Below are 21,908 nucleotides of genomic sequence, written 5' to 3' on the forward strand. Positions count from 1 at the left end.
GCTGAGAGTCAGTGAGTTGATCATGCAGGGATATTTTTGGGCGTGCACTGCACGCCAACAACATTAAATTCATAGTGGAGCAAGTTGAATCGATGGTCTGGCGATCCAAAACCGACCAACAGCAGAGGGGCACCATTATATTACTTGGCCCTTGTGATGTGCCGGACTTATGCCCAGTCAAGGCTTTGCAGCAATACGTATCAATTAGAAGGGAGGGAGACCTAAGGGAAGTTAATGGGGTGACTTATGTTGCCTTCGGGTGTGTTCCTTTTGGGCTGTAGCTGTTCTCTGTTTTGCAGGTGCTGTTGCTCATCAGGAGAGGCGTTGGATCCTCATCTGCGGGCACAGTATGGTGTTCTGGGCCACTCACCAGGCCAGGAGATCAGCAGTTGGTACCCAGCTGGGTCTCAGTGAGTGGGCAGAGGTAGAGTGGCTGGGTTGCCGAGGCCTGTGTTGGCCTGGGATCATGCCACTGCTGTTTTCTGAACTCCAGAAAGGCGCAAAGCTAATCGTGCCCTGCAGAAGGCCATGGAAGGGGGTTTGGGCATTTTTCTTCCCCATCCGTCTCTACGGGTTGAAAATGCTGACCTGTATAGACAGGATGGGGTACATTTATCCGAGTTGGGTAACCGGGCCTTTCTAGAAGATCTTCGGTTAGGTCTTCGGTCGGCTCTAAGCTGACCAGTGGGTGCTAATGCCTAAGCTGAGGCTTGGCAGTGGCAGGAGGTGGAATGGGCTACAGTGGTTAGCAAGTGAGCACCTCGGTCTTGGCACTGTGGGTAGTGCCTGTGATCTGTATGAATGCAGATGGGCTTCACGGCTCAGTGCGGGGAATGCAGATCACAATGAAGGCTCACTTGGGAGGATCTTTCTGGACGAATTGAGGCCTCCATTGGGAACACATTCAGCTGGGTCTTCGGACCCTGCACTGGCTTCCAGTAATATACCGAGTCCGGTACAAGGTGCTGGTTATCACCTTTAAAGCCCTATATGGCTTGGGACCTGTCTACCTGAAGGACCGTCTTTCCCCGCACGTTCCCCAGAGAGTACTGAGGTCGGGAACACAAAATCTCCTTACTATCCCTGGGCCGAAGGAAGCCCGTTTGAAATCCACCAGAGAAAGGGCTTTCTCTGTTATGGCCCCTACATGGTGGAATCAGCTGCCGGAAGAGGTGAGGGCCCTGCGGGACCTTGTACAGTTCCGCAGGGCCTGTAAGACGACCCTCTTCCGGCTAGCCTATACCTAGCTTGAGAATTTTAATGTAACTTGCCGGATTTCTTTTATATACAGTTGAAATATTTATTAATATTTATTGATAACCATGGTTTTATCTGTTTTTATCTGTTTTAAATGCTGATCCCTTTATATGTTTAAATACTGTAATTTTGTTGGATCTATCACTGGAAGCCGCCCTGAGCCACTGGTGGGAAGGGCGGGATATAAATCCCAAATAAATAAATAAATAAATAAATAAATTGGGGATGGTGGAGTTTGTAGGCCTGGCTGGCCCGGCACCAGTCATAACATTTGGGCTCGTGGCGGGGGCAAGGTGGCTTGCTCATCCCAGGACAAGGCGGGATCCAGGGCTGACCTCAGGGCTTTTCCTGACATTCTTTCCCTCTTGTCATTCTAGTTGAGTTCAGTTATGTTTAATAAAGCGGCCCAGTTTTATCCAACATATCGTGTCAGCCTTGTTATTCCAACTGCGGGTGCAATTCAGCCCTTCCTGGCCAAGCTGCCATCCACGGCTAAAGGCTGGGGGCATTTTTTGCTGACCTGTATTGAACTGTAATATATAATTTGCTATGTAACCAGTGTACTTTTATTATTGTATTATTGTAATGCTTGCATTTTATATTATGCTATGTAAGCCACCCTGAGCCTGCTTCGGCGGGGAGGGCGGGATATAAATTAATTATTATTATTATTATTATACCAGTTTGGTGTAGTGGTTAAGTGTGCGGACTCTTATCTGGGAGAACCGGGTTTGATTCCCCACTCCTCCACTTGCACCTGCTGGCATGGCCTTGGGTCAGCCATAGCTCTGGCAGAGGTTGTCCTTGAAAGAGCAGCTGCTGTGAGAGCCCTCTCAGCCCCATCCACCTCACAGGGTGTCTGTTGTGGGGGAGGAAGGTAAAGGAGATTGTGAGCCGCTCTGAGACTCTTCGGAGTGGAGGGCAGGATATAAATCATATATCATCTTCTTCTTCTTCTTCTTCTTCTTCTTCTTCTTCTTCTTCTTCTTCTTCTTCTTCCTATTATTATTATTATTATTATTATTATTAAGCGACCCAGTTTTACCCAACATATTGTGTCAGCCTTGTTATTCCGACTGGGGGGGCAAAAGCCTGTTCTCATGAATGTGGTGGAGTTACACACAAGAGGGCAAGGCAGCATGATAACAGGCCAGATGCTAACTTGCTGAAAATGGATGACACAGATAATTCACCAGAAGAAGCCTGCTTCAGAAAATCTGTGTTTTATGTTTTGATAGATAATATTATAGCAGAATTAACTGTCAAATTCAATGCTGTGAAGCAGATGGCTGAAAAGTTCAATTTCTTTTGGAAATACCTCACCATGTCTTAAATGATGACCTTAATGATGTTTTTTTTTTGTTTACAGAAATGCAGCATTTACCTTCAGTACATAAGACAAATTTTGGAAATGCACAGTTAAAACCATTGGATCTGTTGAACATATTTGGTGACCTGTTTCCAAAATATTTGTGTCAGTTTACGAATTATTTTAGCAATGCCAGCAACAGTAGCTTTTGCAGAGAGAACATTTAGCAAACTCAAGCAGATTAAGAATTTTTTTTTAAGGTCTACAGTGTCTCAAGAACTTGTGAACTTGGCCAGGCTGAGTACTGAATCAAACATTGCCAGAAGAGTAAATTTTGATGCTGTCATCAGAATTTTTTTTTTACAAGAAAGGCAAGGAAAGCTCTATTTTAAATACAAAGCATTTTTTTAAAAAAAACCAGCCCCTTTTTGACCTTATGCTGAAAACCATTGTGGATTTTTTTTAAAAAAGATGGCTAATGGAGCAGGAAAGGGACCCTGAATTTTTTTTTGACACTTCTTCATAAAATTCTTCTCAGAGGCCCTGACTGCCAGGCTTGTTCCTGTTGTTAAAACACCACCAAATCCCCCAAATTGGCAGTCCTATGAACAGGACCTAAAAGTAAAAATGGTCATACAATAGATGTGTGAACACAAACAATTTGGCAGCAGTGTAGCAGAATGATAGACAGTTAGCACTCTGGTATCTTATGAAGGAAGCTTTGACTTGTGAAAAATTATACCCCCAAGATCTGTTTGGTCTCTAAAGTGTTACTGTAGTAGAATCTAGTTGCTGTACAGCAGACCAACTGGCTGCCCTTGAAAATATCTTCAAGAATGATGGGCATTACATATCGGAGCAACCAAAACTGCTTGTAGTATGAAGTGTACAATTAAAACAGTAAAGGAAAAATCAACCTCTAGTGTTCTTTCAAGGGGCAGTTCACATCTAGCTAGGCATCTTCTGTTCAAATCAAGTATGTACATTTCTACTTAGGGAAGGTCACATGAAAATTCTTTAAACAGACAGTCTCTTCTAAGCCAAGCAGGTACTATGAAGGATATGATGAGGTCAAACTATAATCAAGGTATTATGCAAATAATGAGCTAAACTCTTGCTTAGTAGCTTGTTAATGAATTATCATAAATGAGATGAAGAATTCCAGTGAAATAGGATTAAATAGTTGACTTTCAGTGCAAGGAAGTAGCATCTTATCTCTTTATAATTAATATTTGCCAGTGATAATATTTCAATTGCTAATTGTATGCATGGTATTAATTAATTGATTAACATAACTGTCACATCCCATTTACCTGTAGACAGAGTCCAGGAGGGACTTTTGGTTTGGGTTTATTAATTCATCCCAATTAGTCATAACCTCTGCTAACCTTGAATCACATTGTATAAATCAAAGTTCTCATTCTTTATCTGATTGTCATTCGTGCAAGGATTAAAATATAACATATCAGAATGTAATGCTCCCTGCAGAATGTAATTACATGTCTCCTTATCTGAACTTCTAAGAGCCTGCATTGTGACATGAATTCATTCACACAAGTTTTAACATCTACACTGTAGGCACCTGAGTGAATGATAAATGATAAATGTAAAACTCACATGTAGATGGGCATATATGACAATATGTGACATAGCTATATCGTACACTTGAACTATGCATACTCTGGCTTTCCATTAGATTTTAGATATAAAATGACTTAGTGCAAGAATTTTGGAACCTGTGAAAAATCCAGGAGTGTCTACACAACTGTTCAGTCTCATCCTCAGCCATTTTTAGTATCACCATGAAAGCAAAGGATCTTAAGGAAGAATCATAAGGAAAATATATGTGAAAATGCTATATTATAATTCAATGCAGATATATAGGGAACATTCAGCAGCAACTACATGGAGCCTTCTCCTGTCCCTGGCTGATGATGTTATTAGCTAGTGTCAAGGAACTGGCTGCCCAGAGAATCACTTGGAGCCAGCCAGCAGCTACTTAATGAAGGCCCCTCACCCAAGGGAATAAGCAAGGCCAGGCTAGACCCAGGTGCAGAGGCAACTGTGTTAATGGAGAAGGGTGGCTGATTGGCTCCTTGAGGGTGGAGGAAGTGGGACAATACCAGAAGGGAGATATAAAAGGAGGGCTCCACAGGCAGGCCAGGAAGGTAAGAACATAAGAGAAGTCATGTTGGATCAGGTCAATGGACCATCCAGTCCAACACTCTGTGTCACACAGTGGCCAATATATGTGTGTATACACACACATACACACACACACACACACACACTGCTGCTAATAGCCACTGATGGACCTTTGCTCTATATTTTTATCCAATCCCCTCTTAAAGCTGGCTATGCTTGTAGCCGCCACCACCTCCTGTGGCAGTGAATTCCACATGTTAATCACCCTTTGGGTGAAGACTTCCTTTTATCCGTTTTAACCTGACTGCTCAGTAATTTCATTGAATGCCCATGAGTTCTTGTATTGTGAGAAAGGGAGAAAAGTACTTCTTTCTCTACTTTCTCCATCCCATGCGTAATCTTGTAAACCTCTATCACCCTGCAGTCGATGTTCTCCAAGCTAAAGAGCCCCAAGCGTTTTAACCTTTCTTCATAGGGAAAGTGTTCCAAGCACAATTTCAGGCAACGAGGCTGAGTGTTGTTCCAGGGGAGGAAAGGAAGGACCTGTGGTGCACAGCTGACATATGTATGTTATATACTACCACATGACAAAAGTTTCAGGACATCTTCCAAAATGACAAAGTAACAATAAAACAATATTTTAAAAACATGGCCATGGTTCAAAGAAACTGGTGTTTGAACAGTATAAAACTACAAAATAGCTAAAAATAGAAATAATCTGGATTATTAAAATTCAAATTTGTCTCCCATCCATCCAGACAGTTTAATGGTTTTAATGTTTTTTCACATTGCCAATTTCTTTAAAGTTCTTCCAGCAAAGATAATTAACTGTTTTATACATAAAACAGATATTGAATGGAATGCAGCAGTATCTATATATCATCTAAATGCACTTCCATAAGATTAAAGCATTGAGAAAGTAGTGACCTTGCATTAAATAATTTCCCAAGTTTCTTCTGTAGTATCCACTACTAGTCTTATTCTATTTGCATATTCTTTTGAGAGCAATTTAATACATGAATAAATCTTAGATTCTAAGCCTTTATAATTACTATCTTCCTAATTTTTTAAAAATCTGAAACTGCTCAATGAATGTTCTTCAATTATATACAAGTAAGATCTAATATCTGGAAAGGATGAGAGCATATTTTTGGCATGCACCAACATTTTCCTCAGAGTTTCTTGTTCAAAATTGGCTTCATAGAAGCTTCAAACTGTTATTTTATTTACTTTAAAATTTAAATTTAAAAGATAAAAATACTGAACATAGCATGTTAAGACATAAAATATTGCATAGTAAATTGTAATCATAACCATTTTTTAATAAGCAAACCATAACCAATGAGAAGAAATGTATTTTTCTTTGGAGGATTGAACTAAGCAATACTTTCACCTTGAGTTTTAACAAGTTTTCTCTCCTTTGAGTACAAGTGTGTGTTGGGAAGGAGTCGATTACTCACCAGCTTCACCCACCAATAGGGTTGCCAAGTGCCTCCTGGCCGCCAGTGGGGATGGGGAGTAGGATTGCCTGATCAGTTAGGTTAAGCATAAAAAATAAAATATCATTTGTGTTGTAAGCATAGAAGATTTTTTCAGTTCTGATCCTCCACATTTCCCAGTTAAGGGAGGATGCTGTTTAAACAAATTATGAAGATGATATAGCTCCAATGTCAACAAGAGATAAATTTTACCTACAAATTAGGAACACATTTTACATGACACATTCATGTAGGTACATTTAACTTACAGTGAACACATTAACTTCAAAAAGGTTAACTTGCTACAACTCTTAAGCCCAGGTAAGAGAGAGAAGAAGAGCGGTCCTATATATAAGATGAAGCAGAAGGCAAGCGATGGCCAGAGGCCCAACATCTTTTTTTTTTAAACTATTAATTTAAAAACACCCAGAAGAAAAACAATCAGGCTCAAGAGGGTGACGAGAGGGTGTGGCCAACTGCCAAGTGTACCTGAGTAAGAGAATTCCCTTAACCCTTTCCTTCCCGGATCCCTCCAGGAAATTCCTGGAGATTTAGAAATGGAGCCTGGGGATGGACACAATGAGATGGTCAAATCGCACACACTCACATCTTCTAGCTATGCAGGTGATGTCTAGCAAGGAACAGAGATTCTGAGGATTAAATGGGCTAGAAAAACTTCAGGAAATATTTCCTGGAGACGTCAGGAAAAGCTTTTTTTGTTGAGATATGACCAGAGCTTTTTTTGTATAAAAAGCCCAGCAGGAATTCATTTGTATATTAGGCCATACCCTCTGATGTCACCATTGTTTCACACAGGGCTTTTTGGGTAGAAAAAGCCCAGCAGGAACTCATTTGCATATTAAGCCACACCACCTGATAGCAAGCCATCAGAAACTGTGTTCCTGTGCGTTCCTGCTCAGAAAAAGCCCTGGATATGGCAAAATCGAAATTTCAGTCATTATAGAGTTAACATATTTGTTATGATTGTAGCAGGGACTCAACCTGGAAGTGCAGCCTGGCTCAGAGCCAATCCTGTGTGTTAACTGGTGTGTTTGACAAACTTATTGAGTAGTTTTAATGTATCAGTATTTCAGTTGGCAAATGAGTTAAGTTTCTTCCTGTCAAGGCTGTAGAAAATAAATTAATTGCCTGTTGGCCTCACCTACCTGCCTGCCTTGCTACTTGCTTGTACTCATTACCTGTTGTGTCAGCTGCCGCCTCTTTGTTTTATGATGATGATGATGATATTGGATTTATATGCCACCCTATACTCTGGATCTCAGAGCGGCCACAATCTCCTTTTACCTCCCCCCCAACAACAGACACCCTGTGAGGTAGGTGGGGCTGAGAGAGCTCTTATAGCAGCTGCCCTTTCAAGGACAACTCCTACGAGAACTATGGCTGACCCAAGGCCATTCCAGCAGGTGCAAGTGGAGGAGTGGGGAATCAAACCTGGTTCTCCCAGATAAGATTCTGCGCACTTAACCACTAAACCAAACTGGTGTACCCCAACCCCGAAATAGAATAAATATGTAGCTTCAGTATTTTGTTATTTTCTTGAGAAGCACCCCATGTTTCCCTCTTTCAAATACACTCAAAGAACTTTCTTTTGAAATAATAATCCATCGCCTCTGTTCCTTATTTATCCAATGTTTTTGAACTGGCTTGACCCCGTCAGTGGGTGGAGAAAGAGATATAAAACTCCTGTGAATTAGGAAGAAGGGCCTCTTTGATGTTGATGCTATCAATACTTACATGAGATCTGCTGAAGGCAGCTATTGCCATTTGCAGAACTCTGGGCCCAAGCAAAAGCTTCAAGATAATGGGAACAACTGCCACTGTTTAAGCCCAAGACACTATGATATGTGAACATCTACTAGGGCTTGAAAAGCGGAAGGGGCAGAGGAACTGCATTTTACCCTTTTCTTTTGGATCTCTTTTTCAATCTGTAGTTGTGCTGAGAGGATGTGAGTGAGCATTTTCTTTTAAATGCTTTATAACTTCTAATGCTGGTAGGGGTTCTCTGTAAAACATTAGACCTCCACCATCCCCAGCACACTATTTTAAAAAGAAGCACCAGGAAGGAAGGGTAATCAGTTAGTAAATGGCTATCCCTCAGTGGCATGCAAGGCAGTGAACTGCCCCCTTGGTAAACAGATGCTGGATGGTGGGAGACACAGAGATGAGGCTTCAGAAGGAAGCTGGGAGTCCTGGCCCTCTCCGTGTGTAATTCCTACAAAGATCAGGTGATGGAAGTGGTTGAATCAAGAGAGTGACAGAAAGCCCCTCCAGATTTTGGGGAAACTAAATGGGTAGTATATGCCATGCAAAGACCTTGTGCTGCCCCTGGGCCAGATACTTTGAAGGGCATGGTGGAATAAGGGACTGTAAGTCAGAGCAGGACTGTTCCATCAAACTTCTTGCCTAACAGTCTCAAAGGAAGTCACCTGACTAAACTGTTCTACCTGTTTTAATAAAATGATGATGATGATGATGATGATGATGATGAAGAAGAAGAGGATATTGGATTTATATCCTGCCCTCCACTCTGAATCTCAGAGTGGCTCACAATCTCCTTTATCTTCCTCCCCCACAACAGACACCCTGAGAGGTGGGTGGGGCTGAGAGGACTCTCACAGTAGCTGCCCTTTCAAGGACAACCTGTGTGGTAGCTATGGCTGACCCAAGGCCATTCCAGCAGCTGCAAGTGGAAGAGTGGGGAATCAAACTCCGTTCTCCCAGATAAGAGTCCGCTCACTTAACCACTACACTAAACTGGCTCTGAGCCAGTGAGGCAGGTTTTTTTAAAAAAATCCATTCTTCTATTGTATGTTTTCATATCAGATATGGAATATAGATCCCACAAGTAATACTTAACGTAAGTTCCGTCAAGCACAACCAACTTATAGTGACATCAGGAAGAGACTTTCAAGGCAAGAAAGATGTAGAAGCTGTTTGCCATTGACTTCCTCTGCAGTCTTCCTTGGTGATCTCCCATTCGGGTACCTACTCTGCTTAGTTTTGAAGATCTGATGAGAACAGGCAATACCATGCTGCCTTTCCTCCTCCACATCTAATAGTAGTTGCTAATAGTTTATGAAATGCTTTATGAAATGCTCATATGTCCTCTTTTAAGTCTGTAGGACCAAGAAATCAGCTCATTTTACAAACTGTCCCTTAAACTATTTTGTGTAACTTGGTATCTTCTTAGCCAGGGCTTTTTTTTTTTTTTTTTTTGAGCAGGAATGCACTGGAATGAAGTTCCAGCTAACTTGGTGTCAAGGGTGTGGCCTAATATGTAAATGAGTTCCTGCTGGGCTTTTCCTACAATAAAGCCCTGTGTAAAACAATGGTGATGTCAGGGGGTATGGCCTAATATGCAAATGAGTTCCTGCTGGGCTTTTTCTATAAACAAAGCCCTGTTCTTAGCCATGTTTGGGAACAGAGAATGCTTCATGAATGTGGGAAGTTTATGGCTGTACAAGCATAAGTACCTTCCAGGCTGAAGATAAAGGATCCCACCCCAACCCCAAAATAGACTATCCTGTTCCATCCTTGTACACATCCTGGTATATGTTTGAATATAGCTGGGTAACAAGCCATTCTTTATCTCTGCACCCCCCACCAATATTGCAAGATAAGGGGAAGCAACCCTGAAGCAGCAGCAAGATAAAAGGACCAGAAAAGAGGACTAGGCCACTTGTGCCATCTAACACCAATCATCTGCTTTCAACATCTGTTTGGTAAATAATAAATTTCCAACTTAAGCTCTCTATCCTGTCCTTACTGCATTCCTTAAATAGCTCAATGGGATCCATATAAGACTACAACTGCAAAGACCCATATTCCAGTCCTTGCTCATCGTGAAACTTGGTGGATGACTTGGAGCTACTAATTCTTATTCAGTCTAACATACCTCGCTATGACATTGAATAATAAAATAGAGAAAGGGGAAATCATGTATGCCACCTGAAACTCCTTAGTGAAAGGCTAGGATAAAAATATTATAAATAAATGAAATCATTGTGTGTTTCAGGAGTACTTAATAACTAATACAACATTTACAATTTCTTAGAAAATTCTCTTCAAATAATACTGATTCAAGAAAAAGCCTTCCCAATTCTACAGCAGATTTCCCACACAGAGGTATTTTTTCCATTTTATGTTACTTTATGTTACTAATATATATCTTACCAATAAAGTAATTACATTTTCTATTTGCCACTGGTTAGGCCAACCTGTGGATTGAAAGGCTGCATAATCATGGCCATATCTTTAACAAAAATGCTTTGGCCTGTCCCATTCCAACCATTTCATCAGTGCTGCATAGTCAAACTATTGGTATTGAACTTGATATATTATTTTGCTTTAAACTTAGGAAGAATCGCTTGGTCTCCAGAACCATTAGAGTTTCATTGCAATTTATAGCATGAAATATATGGCTAATGCATATTTTTCAGCCTACAGCCCTGAATCTATATCTCTTCTTTTATGTAGCATATTTTTTTCTGATTCATGGCCTTACTAATCATTTGAAACAGAAGCCTCTAAACTTGAGGTGTCACATGGTCCTAAATAATATGTTACAGTTCTTTGAAATTTACGACCGTAGATAATACTGTCCTTCCTTCCATTCACTAGACCATGATTTTACAAGATTCTCACTTGGTATTAGTTGGTTACGCGCAGTGGCCTTGAAACTGACAAGTCTTGCTCACAAGTAAACATGACTAGGATTAGGCTATAAAAGCCCGGAGGAATGTAACTTAATATGTGACATCGTTACATGGTGTACCAGCAAATTTGTTGCCTTTTGCCCCCACTCCTCCCATTTCAGGTATATCAAAACATCCAAGTTGAGATTTGTTTTACTGATTGTCCAGCTGAAAGGAACTAACACTTTGCAATGTGTATAATATGTAAATAATCCCTGCTAAATGTTAAAATCCACAAAATTCAAATTGGGCTTACAGTAACTAAACAGATTGTTTCTACTAAGGCTTGAATCATTTAAAAGGAAGTATTTTTCCTCCCACTAATATGATAAATGGGGACATTTCTCCTTCCCACCCCTTTCCATCCTCATATGATCCTCTTAATATCAAGTAGCTAGGCGTCCTCTTTAACCACTTTCAACAGTTGGCAGTCTACAACTGAACCTGGCATTTTTTTCAGCCACCCTAGAACACAGAAAGATGATGGATTCAACATAAAGCTGTATCTCACTGTATAAATAAGCAGGCCAACTGCTGTGCACATCATTCATGATACACGGAGGCAACACAATGGAAATCACAGTTTAGAAATCCAATTTATCTTGCTGTGAGTAGAACTGCATCCACTACAGATAGCAATTAGTTTTGTTCCATAACAGTGTAACTGAAATGTGACATTGAAAAACTATTTGCAGACTATGAAACTCTTTCTCATAGCATGAGTTCTGCTGGTTGAGAAAATGTTAATTCCAACACTATGAAAAAATGCTATTTTCTTTCTCCAACAATCTGTATCACAAGATCACAGAATGAATATATAGTTTTTTTAAAACCCCAATCACTATGGAACCTTTTCCTTAGAACAATTAACAAAGCCATATTCATAAGATGGGATGGCTAAGAACATAAGAGAAGCCATGTTAAATCAGGCCAATGGCCCATCCAGTCCAACACTCTGTGGCAAAAATGGCTGACATTGATTGATATATGATACTAATATGCTTGACCAACTGTCCAATGGCTCGTACCAGCACATTCCAGTAAAAAAAAAAAAATCCTGTCCAGCACTAAAGGGATTGGTGGTTGCCAGTTAAAGCAAATTGCCAGACACTCAAGCTTATTGCTCTGATCTGCCCACTACACAGGGGAATCTGCACTGACTAAACCCTGCCCCATTTGGAATGCTATGGTGACAGTCCCTACAGCTAGCAGGACCCATCTTCTCAGGGCCAGGACCAGGCTTTTTTTGCATCCTAGCCTAGGCTAACTAATTGTACCTCTCTGCACATTGCTAACCAATTTTCAAATAACAGATTAATTGTAGGAAAAATGAAAAGCACAAAACTTGAAATTGCTATATATTTTTTTTTAATGTGAGAATAAGTAATGCAACAATCTTTGATTATCTTTCTCAAACAGAAAACAGTTTTAGCACACAAATCACAGTAATCTGGTACAGGGCTTTGCCCCCCCCCCAGCTGGAATAAAGAGGCTGACACAAAATATTGGGAAATGGGCCACTTTATTTAATTAACACAACTAACACGGCAAGGGCTACCTGCAGTTGGACAAGCCCTGGGGTCTTTCTCCGACCCCGCTAAGTCCAACAATGGGTGAGCCACCCTGCCCCCAGCACGAGACATATGACTATGGCTAATGCTGGGCCAGCCAGGCCAAAAACTACCCTCCCCTAAACTTCCGCCCCAATACCCAGAAGGAGGCGACTTTAGAGGGAGGCACGACTACGATCTGCATTATACAGCATTGAGCCGTAAAGCCCATCTGCTGCTTCTGCGTATTGACTGCACTAACAACATTATTTAGAAAGTGGAGAAAGAAACAAAGGAATCTGTATCGTAAACTTGATTCTCACCCACAGGGAAGAACTGGTTGATGAGGTGGAAGTAGTGAGCACCCTGGGTAGTACTAACCATGTGAGTTTGGAATTTACAGTCTTTGAGAAGGGAAAAGCTGTACATAGATGTATAGGTCGGACTTAATTAAATTGATTCCTCACTAGCAGTTGCTCCACCCCTGGGCTTCTGCTTTCCCCAGCTAAAGAGATTAATTCCTGACCAGTTGCTGCATGGGTGCATTTTGATCCATGGCTCCCTCCAATTTTCTTTGCGGTTTCTTTATCTCCCAAAAACAAGAGCTGGAGAAAGCAGATGCCAGGGGGCAGAGCAACTGCTAGTGAGGAATCGGTTATAGAGAGTTATGCTGGGTCAGAAATACTTAAGGAGTCAGAAATACTTAAAGAGAAGAGAGTTCAAGAGGGGTGTGAATTTCTTAAAAATAAATATTTAGGGCACAATCACAAACAATTCCTATAAGAAAGAAAAATGGGAGGAGCCTAAAGAAGCCAAGGTGGCTCCATAAACAGTCTCTAAAGACTTGAGAAATAAAAAAGACTCATTTAAGACATGGAAGGAGGGTCTTATAACCAAGGATGAATATAAACAAATCACCAGGGCTTGTAAAGAAAGAGTTAGGAAAGTTAAAGCAATATGAGCTTAGGCTAGTGAGAGATGCTAAAAACAACAAAAAGGGGTTCTTTTCTTATGTACAAAGTAAGAAAAAGAGCAAGGACAGGATAGGCCCACTGTGAGGATATGAAAGTGTAACTGATGAAGAGTGCAGAACTGCTCATTTCCTTCTTTTCCTTAGTCTTCTCTTATGAAGGAAATGGTGCTCAACATGGCAAAAACGGAACACACGATGAAGGAAGGGAGTTGTAGCCTCAGATCAGCATATGGACAGTCAGAGCTTTTTTGGTAGAAAAAGCCCAGCAGGAACTCATTTGCATATTAGTCCACATAACCTGATGCCAAGCCATCTGGAACTGCATTTCTGTATGCTCCTGCTTAAAAAAAAAAAAAAGCCCTGAGGGCAATACATAAACATTTTGTTTCATTAAATTAAACTAAGTCTTTGGGGCCAGATGAACTGCATCCAAGGGTATTAAAAGAACTCATGGATGTAATTTCTGAGCCTCTGGCCATTCTTTTTGAGCATTCTTGGAGAACAGGTGAGGTCCCAGAAGACTGGAGGCAGGCAAATGTTGTCCCCATCTTCAAGAAGGGGAAAATGGAGGATCCAGGTAACTACCGACCCATCAGTTTGATGTAGATACCTGGGAAAGTTTTAGAACAAATCATTAAACAGTCAGTTCTGGAACATTTAGAAAGGACAGCTGTGATTACTAAGAGCCAACATGGGTTTCTCAAGAACAAGTCATATCAGGCTAACCTTATCTCTTTTGCTGAATCAGGGGAATACTGTAGACATACTTTATCTTGATTTTGATAAGGGACCACATACTATTCTTGTTGACAAGTTGGCAAATGTGTGGATCCTATTACTGTTATGTGGATCTGTAACTGGTTGACAGATCAACCCAAAGAGTGCTTGCTAATGGTTCCTCATCCTCTTCAAGAGAAGTGACAAGTGGAATGCCGCAAGGATCTGTCCTGGGACCTGTTTTGTTTAGTGTCTTTATTGGGAAGTGTTGCAAATATAGTAGAAGAGAGAGTCAGGATACAGGATGATCTTGACAAGCTGGGAAACTGGGCTAAAACCAATAAAATAAATGGGGATAAATTTAAAGTTCTGCATTTAGGTTAGGATAAATTTAAAGTAGTGCACTCAGGAAGGCTAACAACATTTATATTTACAATTTAAAAACCAATAAAATACAGCTACAATTTTAAAACCATTATGTGGTGCTGTACCACGTCAATATAAGCGAGTTCTTCTTTTCTGATGGTGATCATGTAGTATCATATCTCTATAATGATGTGGGGCGGCAGTCCTCTCCTGGTTAGATATTAAAGGCCTGTTGGAACGGTTCAGTTTTGCAGGCCCTGTGGAAAGTAGAGAGATCCCGCAGGGGCCTTATGGCCTCTGGGGGAGCACTCCACATTTCTGGTGCTGCCGCTGAGAAGGCCCTAGCCCGTGTAGAGCATAGCTTAGCCTCCTTTGGTCCAGGGATGGACAGTAGATTTTGTGTCCCTGAACACAGTGCTTTCTGGGGAACATACGGAGAAAGGCAGTCCTGTAGCTAGGCAGGCCCCTGACCATAAAGGGCTTTAAAGGTCAATACCAACACCTTGAAATGAACTCAGAACACAATAGGTAGCCAGTGCAGCTCTTTCAGCACTGGCTGAATGTGCTCCCATCAAGAGAGTCCCATTAACTGCCGTGCCGCAGTGCTCTACACTAGCTGTAGTTTCTGAGTCAGGGTAAAGGGTAGTGAAAGATAGGGGCACTTTCTTTGGGGGCTCATAGAATTGGACCCCCTGGGTCCAATCTTTTTGAAACTTGGTGGGTGTTTTGAGGTGAGGCACCAGATGCTATACTGAAAATTTGGTGCCTCTATAAAAAAAACCAGCCCCCCCCAGAGCCCCAGATGCCCACAGATCAATCCTCCATTATACCTTATGGGAACTGATCTCCATAGGGTATAATGGAATGCCCAGCAAACATTTCCCTCTCTCCCCCTTTCTGATAACCCTGAAGGGGAGGAAGGGTCTCCAGACCCCAACTAGGGTCCCCTGCCCCCAACTGGGGATTGGCTACCCCACTATTATACAAGAAAACTTGTATAATGAAACTACTTTTGACTAATTTAAAGAGAACATTTAATTTAAAGGAAACACTTTCCTTGTTATGCAGTGTGAACATAGCTAAGTGTCATGGCAGTGGACTTCTCATGAACTTTTTCCTGCAAATTCAGGAATCTCATCATCAAGTACAGGTGCTTTTGCTGCTAATGAAACTGAAAATAATTGTCTGATAGATATATTTTTATCTTTTACTATATAATTATAATTAGCCCAGGGCTCAGTTTTTAGTGACTATGAGAAATTTGTACTGTTTTCTGTGACTATTTGCATTCAGTGACCATTCAGCCACTGCAGCAGCAATATAATCATTGCCCAGACAGTTGACTGTCATAGTAACACATAGCATTCCAGCAGGCCATCACTTTTGTTATATGTGCTCTCTTAAATTTCTGGGGCTTATTACTCCTCCAATGCAATAAATGCTCAGCTGTATATTTGTAAACTAGCTGTCATGTAAAGCTGATGAAGATATAGTAACCAAAATATGAATGCTGTTGTACATCTCAAGGAAAGGGAAACAAAGTGTTAGAACTCATAAGATCAGAATTGGTTTTGTTCTCTTTAATAACTGTATGTTAAAAATATTCAGATTTCATTGGTGATTAGGGAAATAACAATTTTTAAATCCTGGAGACCACAAATCAGCAAAAATGATCCATTGGTTTGGAGCTATGAATGCATGAGTAGAAAGTGATGTCTTGCCACTCTAAGGGTGTTTTCGCCCCGATCTTACTCTGGAGCGACGTCCCTCTTCACCGCACAGCGTCTGCGCAGATTTCGCACCAATTGCTCCGCAGAACCCGGAAGAGCCGCAAAGTCCCGCAGCTTTTGCGTTGCAAATGTAAACTGGTTTTACCACAGAGTTTCCACAGAATCTTAGAGTGACACAAGGTCATTTTCAGGTTCACCTCACAAATGAAATCATACTGTCACTGCAACAGCAATTTTTGTTTTATTTATTTCTCTGCCAGCCTATTGAGCACTGGCAGTGGTTGGGGAGCTGCTTGCAGGAAGTCTCTTCCTAAAGCAGTATACTTGGAAACCATAGTCCCCAGCCTTGTTGAAACTGTGTGCACTCATAGAATTTTGTGAACAGGTAGGGGGGACCACAACAAAACGGCTGTTATGTTGGGATCAATCACAACACTTTGGAAGTTCCACATAATGTTAAGACCATCTCCCCCCAAGCTTGCTGCTGTCATGGAGACAGTGGTTTCCAAATAGGTCATCCTTGTGGCCACAAAGGTGACACCTTGTAGACTTTTCTGAAGCATTTCCTGCTTCAATGAAATGGAGAAAGGCCAAGACTGGCCCCTTTGCTTTGGAGAAGAAAGAAGTGGGGAAAAAGGAAAACATCAATGTGCATGTTGGTGACCTAATTATTTGGTCTAAGCTAAGGGAGGCCTGGAAGGGCTTGGGAGGGTACTCTGGGCCTTCTCAAGGGAGACCCTTAATCGAGAGTGGTGGCAGCAATTGGTAAGACCCCCATGAGTCATGACATGGTGGCAGTGGTGGCATGGACTAGTTTTGGATCCTGGTGAGGCAGAGTGCCATTTGGCCTTGATAGATTTTTTTTGCTGCTGGCTTAAGGAAGCCACATTTTCTAAAAACCCATCAAACAATAAAATCAATAAAATAACAATAACAAAAAACATGCCTCATGTCAGACAAAGATAAGAACCCTTGGAAAAACCTATGCTCGAATAATATCTAAAACAGGGAGACCAGAATATCTGGATATCTGAACATCTACCACCGCAGCCAAAAGCCTGGTGGAACAGCTTCATTTTATAGGCTCTACAGAACCATAGTAAGTCCCGCAGGGCCCTGATCTCAAATGGGAGCATGTTCCACCAGGTTGGGGCAAGGGCCAAAAAAAGCCCTTGTCCTGGTTGAGGCTAAGCAGACATCCCTCAGGCCAGGGATCACCAGGAGATGTTGATCAGAAGAGCATAAAGCTCTCCATGGATCATATGGGGAGAGGCAGTCTCACAGGTATGATGGTCCCAGGCTTCATAGGGCTTTTAAGATCAAAAACCTCCAAAGGAAGTTTAGAGTACTAGTAAGGGGCTAAAACTGAAAACAGCAACAACAGTTAAAGGCAAAAGTACACGTGTTTATTACAAAAAGCATATAAAAAACTTGCAGGGGCCAAATGTAGGTCAAAATCAGTGTAGCTGGTGCAGCACCAGTTGAATGCACACCCGGGAGGGCATCACTGTCAGTAGATGTGCTGCTGCATTCTGCACTAGCTGCACCCTTCAGTTCAGGCTCAAGGGAAGCCCCACGTAGAGTGAATTACAGTAATCCAGCCTGGAAGTGACTGTTGCATGGATCACTGTAATCAAATCCTGAGAGATAAGATAAGGAACCAATTGTTGCACCAGCCAAAGATGATAAAAGGCCGATTGGACAATTGACGTTACCTGGGCCTCCATAGAAAGAAATGAGTCCAGTATCACCCTGAGACTCCTTACTCTCTGTGCAGGCATGCATGGTGCCCCACAAAACGCTGGGAGCATAATTCCTGACCCCAGTCCCCCATGGCTCAGGTACAGGACTTCTGCCTTCATTAAATTCAACTTCAGCTGGGTCTTCTGTAACCATCCAGCCATAGGCCCCAATGCCCTGTCCAAAATAACTGGAGCAGAGTCCATCCATCCATCTATCAAAACATAGAGCTGGGTGTCATCTGCATATTGATGGAAAAAACTTTTAAAATGTGCACAATGGGAAGTTTTCCTGCTTGCCAAAGTCCCAGGAGAAAAATGTATTTTTTTCACAGGATCCATTACTCTATTCATGTCTCTGAAGATAATTATCTCTCTTCCTTGAAAATCTAAAATGAATTGGAAAACATTTTCATAAACTCAAAGGAATTTGTTGCTATTACCTGACAGTGGCTGCCCAAAGAAGTAGGGGGAGCCCCTGAGCCTGCTAGAGTTTACGGATATGCTTTTAGTTACAATAGCTAGGGTACCATGCCTTTTGCTGCATAGCATGTGATCTCTCATTGAGTCACATCCCCTTCCAGTATTCCTTTATAGCAAAGCAATCAAAAGATATATTAATCCACCATTCATTAAGAAATTATTCTCAGCTTTACTAGGCCAACTTGACATTACACCTATTTATGCTACTGTTCAGGTTTCAACATATTTCAGCAGAACTCTTGGGAAAATACACATTTCTTCACACTATTTAATTAAAGCCACAAAGAACTATTGGTAAAGAAAAGGTATACAACTTATGTACATATTAAGCCATTTGTTCTGCCTTGCAGATATATTACAAAGAGAATTCATATATGAGGTACAGTTTTAGATAACCAGATTTGGTCTGGCTATTTTATCACACAGTGGGGGGGAAATTGGCTTACCCAGTTGCATTGATAGAAAATGAGAGAAGCCCCTGATGTGCTTCAATTTTTCTTTTGTAATAGACAAGGATAATATATTAATGACCACTAATGAAAATCACAGCGCTGGACTATTGCAGTACTATCAACCGTTATGAAAGCAATTTAGCAGAAAGGAGAAAAAAAGCATACAAATGATGTTCAAAGTACTCCTAAGCATCAAAGGTCTGGGTATAAAAATGGCTTAATTAAATTATTGGAAATTGTTTCATTATATGGTAACCATTTAGGACATATTTATTATTGAGTAGGCAGGAAAGCTTTTCTACATGTGTACACAGGCAGTTCGAAGAGGGATATTTAGGATGAGCTTGTCTGTTCTGTGTAAAATAAAACCCCAAGGTTGTAACTATGATTTACCGCACAGAGATGCGATCAAATTATTTCTCAAAAAGTTATATTGCACCCGTTCATATTTATAAAAGAACAAATATATGCCCAGCATGTTTGCTGTTCCAAGGGGTGGAATGTTGATGACCATCATAAAAGCAATTTATGCTCAGATTGATCACAGTAAAAAAAAAATTGCAATGATTCTATATATATTAAGTGACAGTTTACTAAAACATTAGAACTGAATTACGATTCCTCATTTCCATGAACTATCTTCAGCATTAGGGAGACTTCTATAAAGGCTGAAGTGCCATCTTTATTCTTTCCTTGCTCTGTAAACATACATCATTTCCAGACAATTTGAAAAGCTTATTCCCCCCAAGTTCTGCTACAAGTCATAGTGGGTGTGATCCAGAAAAGTGTAAGTCTGTGGCTTCCCATTGCTGGCTACAGGATGGCAAAGCCTTAGGTTTATTTTTATTTATTTATGATTTCCCACAAGTGGCTCAGGGCGGCTCCCAACAAATAGTCATACATAAAATTAAACAAGTATTTAAATATATAAACAATTAAAACAGTTAAAACCTTAAAACCATTAAACATTACAAAAATATATATAACAGGAGTCTGGCAAAGCTACATTTAGTTTCTCAACTCAGCTAGGTGTAGGCTAGCCGATCTCAGGTTCCCGATCTCAGGTTCCCGATCTTAGGTTCCCGATCTCAGTACTCTCTGGGGAACGTGTGGGGAGAGACGGTCCTTCAGGTAGGCAGGTCCCAGGCCATATAGGGCTTTAAAGGTAATGACCAGCACCTTGTACCGAACTCGGTACATCACTGGAAGCCAGTGCAGAGTTCGAAGACCCGGCCGAATGTGTCCCCATCTTGGGAGGCCCAATAGCAGCCGGGCCACGGCATTCTGCACCAGCTGCAATTTCTGAGTTTGGCACAGGGGCAGCCCCATGTAGAGGGCATTGCAGTAGTCCAACCTCGAGGTGACCGTAGCGTGGATCACTGTTGCTAGGTCATCGCGATCCAGGAAGGGGGCCAGCTGCCTTGCCCGCCTAAGATGAAAAAACGCAGACTTGGCAGTGGCTGCTATCTGAGCCTCCATCTTTAAGGAAGGCTCCAATAGTACCCCCATGCTTTTGACCCTGTCCACCGCCATCAGCGGCACACCGTCAAAAACTGGCAGGGGGATTCCCCCCCCCGGTCCCCGATGACCCAAGCAAAGGACCTCTGTCTTTGCAGGATTTAGTCTCAGTCCACTCAGTCTGAGCCACTCAGCCACGGCCTGTAATGCCCGATCCAGATTTTCCGGGGCGCAGGCTGGTCGGTCGTCCATAAGCAGATAGAGCTGGGTGTCATCAGCATACTGGTGACACCCCAGCCCATACCTTCGGGCAATCTGGGCAAGGGGTTGCATATAGATGTTGAATAACATCGGGGAGAGAACCGCCCCTTGGGGCACACCACAGTCGAGTGTGCGCCTCTGGGATAGCTCCCCCCAATCGCAACCCTTTGTCCCCGACCTTCAAGGAAAGAGGATAGCCACTGTAAGGCCAACCCCTGAATCCCCGCGTCGGCAAGGCGGCACGTCAGTAACTGATGGTCGACCGTATCGAACGCAGCCGATAGGTCCAACAACATCAGCACTGCCGAGCCACCTCGATCCAGATGCCGTTGAAGGTCATCTACCAGGGCAACCAACACCGTCTCCGTCCCATGACCCGGGCGAAAGCTGGACTGAAATGGGTCAAGGACGGAAGCGTCCTCCAGGAAAGTCTGTAACTGCATCGCCACTGCCCTCTCAATAAGTTTGCCCAAAAAGGGCAAATTTGAAACCGGCCGGTAGTGTGCCAATTGGGCCGGGTCTAAAGATGTTATTTTTAGGAGGGGACGGACCACTGCCTCTTTAAGCAGCGTTGGAAAGTGCCCTTCTGTCAGGGATCTATTTATGATATCCTGTACAGGATATCTAAGGTCCCTCTGGTAGGATTTAATAAGCCAGGAAGGGCATGGGTCCAATTTACAAGTTGTTGGGTGAGCAGATAAGAGAATCCTTTCAACTTCCTCCAGGCTGAGGGGACTGAAACCATCCAGAGTATAATCCGAAGACAGGCTCGGGGCCTCGGTTTCACTAACTGTCTCAAAACTGGCAGGAAGGTCGAGGTGGAGTGACGCGATTTTATCCGCAAAAAAATTCGCAAAAGCCTCACAGCCTATTTCCAATTCAATAGAATTTGGTCTGCCTTGCAGCAGCATTGTAAGTCCTTGAATTCTATCAAACAGTTGTGCCAGGCGCGAAGTTGCGGACGCAATCTTGGCCGCAAAGAATGCTTTCTTTGCGGATTTGATTGCCATCTCATAGGCCTTCAAACTCTCTCTATAAGATGTTCGGGTCACTTCATCTCGAGTACGCCGCCATTGCCTCTCCAGTCGTCTGAGTCCCCGCTTTAATTGCCGCAGCTCCCGGTTAAACCAGGGCGACGGCTTCAGGCGGGGGTGCAGAGGGCGCCTAGGTGCGATCACCTTGATGGCTCTGGAGAGTCCATCATTTCAGGACTCTACCAAATCATCCAGGGGATCGCCAGTGGGCCAGTTATCCCGCAGGGCCGTTAGGAACCGT

The sequence above is a fragment of the Heteronotia binoei genome, chromosome 8 (assembly GCF_032191835.1).
Source record: "Heteronotia binoei isolate CCM8104 ecotype False Entrance Well chromosome 8, APGP_CSIRO_Hbin_v1, whole genome shotgun sequence".
In the NCBI taxonomy this organism is placed as follows: Eukaryota; Metazoa; Chordata; class Lepidosauria; order Squamata; family Gekkonidae; genus Heteronotia; species Heteronotia binoei.